The sequence below is a fragment of the Hakea prostrata genome, chromosome 9, assembly GCF_041222555.1.
Source record: "Hakea prostrata isolate BN-2017 chromosome 9, UWA_Hpros_2, whole genome shotgun sequence".
Taxonomy (NCBI): domain Eukaryota; kingdom Viridiplantae; phylum Streptophyta; class Magnoliopsida; order Proteales; family Proteaceae; genus Hakea; species Hakea prostrata.
The window spans coordinates 47,160,511-47,163,269 of NC_142608.1; positions in this window are offsets into that span (position 1 = coordinate 47,160,511).

Consider the following 2,759-nt stretch of genomic DNA (forward strand, 5'->3'; position numbering starts at 1 on the left):
TATCAGTAGCATATCTAAGAGTTTTCGAAATCAGAAACAACATACACGCAATCTATGCCATTATGAAGATAACTGTCCTTACCTTAATTAGCGTTGATGATTATCCAAAGATCAAAGAGAGAGGTCCAAACCTAGCAAATAAACCCTAGACAATCATAGATACAACATTAGGAAAGAAGCCTAAAAGATTGGAGAGCAAACGAATCAAATTGAGTGAAAAACAAAGCTATTGACTTGCTTGGTCGATTGGTTGGTCTACTGACCAGGTTGACCAATCAGTCGACCAACTGAGTCAAGACGAAGCAAATCAGTGGATTTTGATCCGAAACTCATTCTACAAGATTCAAAACTTCACGAAACTTGGAGGGAACCTTTAGAACAGTATTCTAACACTAAGGAATATAGATTAGGCCTTAATAATGATTAAAAACACTACCTTCCAATTTGAAATCATGGTTTCCCCAATTGGGTGAAAACCCTAGAATTCGATGAAATATATACTATGAAATCACGGAAAAGATTAAAGGAGATTAGATCTAATTCTAGAAGAAGGTAATCAAAATCAAACACGAGTACATCATGAAAATTGGATTCAATCATGCTAAGAAAGTGATTAGAAAATGTAAAATTAGGGTTTCAAAAGGAGTTCATCAAGGATTAGGGTTAAAATTATAATGTTGATCATAAACCCTTAAGAAAAGAATGAGATCATGGAAGAGATGGTTGCAATAATGCAGCATTTTCTTCCTAATCTCAATCAAGATTAAGATCGTAGAAGGATAATTCACAACACAGAAGAGGTTACTAACCTTGGAATTGTCAGATCGGAGATGAGAAGCTTCAGATCTAACAAAGATTCTTCGAAATCACCAGAGAGAGCTTTGAAAGAGTCTTCCCACGTTCTCAGAGAGTTTTGGAGGCAAAGGATACTAAGAAACACGAAGTTAACTTAAATAGAAAGTGAAAAACCCTAAAATTGGATTTTCACGGATTTAACACCCTGTTGGTCGACTGCTTGGTCGATTGGCCCAGTCGACCAATCAATCGACCAAGCTGGTCAACAAGGCCCAAACAGGGAATTGGAGGCCCAACTTAAGTCCAAACCTCATGGGCTTCTCCCAACACAAAATAAGACTTATCTAGTATTGAAAAAGGCCTTCGAATCATGTCTAACTATACTTCAAGTCCATCAATTAGACTCACCTTTGTCAAGCCGCAACTTTCTTTCCAAATCTACACAGACTTCCAAGTACGGAACTCCATCATCAACTTCCATGGGTTTTGGGTCAAATACCATGTCTTCTACTGAGATGGCCCATAGTTGGCTTCTTCATTTACTTCAGGTCTTCGGACCTACAAACAACCGGGTTTTTGGGTCAAGGTCAGGGTTAGGATAGGGCTGGATTTCACAAGTAGTATCAGAGCCATGGTTTTACGAAGTCAATAATAGTTATTATAAGTGTTAGATGAGCAATCTGAGTCATAGATCCAGAAGTGACTCAAAAGAACTAGAGTGAATAATAGGAAAACTTTTTGTTAGAAACAAACTAAAAAAGTAAGTGAATTTTTTTTTGCATAACTTACTATAAGTCAAGTGAAATACATTCTCACATTATAATTATCAAGAAAGTGCATAAGAGACAATAATAAAAATGTAACAAGCATAATTGCACTTCATTAAACGCTTTACAAAAAATAGGGAATAAACATGTGCTGAATAAAAACTACAATAAACATATCTAAATCCTAAAGTCAGTCTATACTGAATAAAAAAGGACAAAATCCTAAGTCTAACTACTGTTGTGGTGGTGGTGGTGGTGGTGCTAGTCTCATCTGGCGGAAAATGTCAAGGCACTCTGCTATCTGGCCCCTCATCTTTGCCTGCCCCTGCTCGAACTGGTCCATCCGAGTGAACAGACCCCTAGCCCAAGGTGGTGCGACCTCCGAAATTTCCTAAGTCTCGGATGTACCCCATACCTAGAACTAAGAAGGTGGTGGTGAGTCTGCATGAATAGCATCATCAGCCTCTGCATCCATGTCCTCCGGCTCGGCTGGCATCTCTGGTGAATTTGGTCCGCCCAGTAAGTGCATCTGAGTGACCAATCTGTAACTGATTGTACAGCCGTGACCGACCAAAATAGCCTCCTCTCCCTTGAAGTGCTTGAAGATCCATGTCAGTAGTCGCTCGTATCCAAGGTTCGCTCCCCTCGGATGTGTCACTCGATAGATCATGGCATTTTGAATGATGAATGCCAAGTCTATCTGGTAGCCGGTGTACACAAAGAAAGTCATCAGGGCCTGCATGAGTGAGATCTCACTCTGGTGTCCTGCCTAAGGCAGCAGGTTTCGTGCTATGATCCGCGAGATGATCTGGCATGAGGGAAGCAGCTCAGTCACCGACTCTACTCCGCTGCATGCCCCTAAGCTAATGCTAGAGTAGATGAGCGCTCTCTCCTCCCAGAAGATGACATCCTCTGACTATGCCCCCGGCTCGAACCATCTCCTGTCGGTGGATGTATAGCACCTCAAGGATGTGAGCCAGCTCCTCAATGGTGAAGCGTATGTATGTAGTCTTCACCCGGCTCTCTATGACAAGGTTGGTGTCATCCACTCGTTCTCTGTGGAAGGTCAGGTTGCTGTATAACAACCTGACTAGCTTTGGATAGGCATCCTTGTTCAAGAACAAGGTACCTCTCCAACCCACTGCCGCAAACCTGTCCTTAATCTGGAACTACTCTAGCTCTGAAGTCACCACTGGT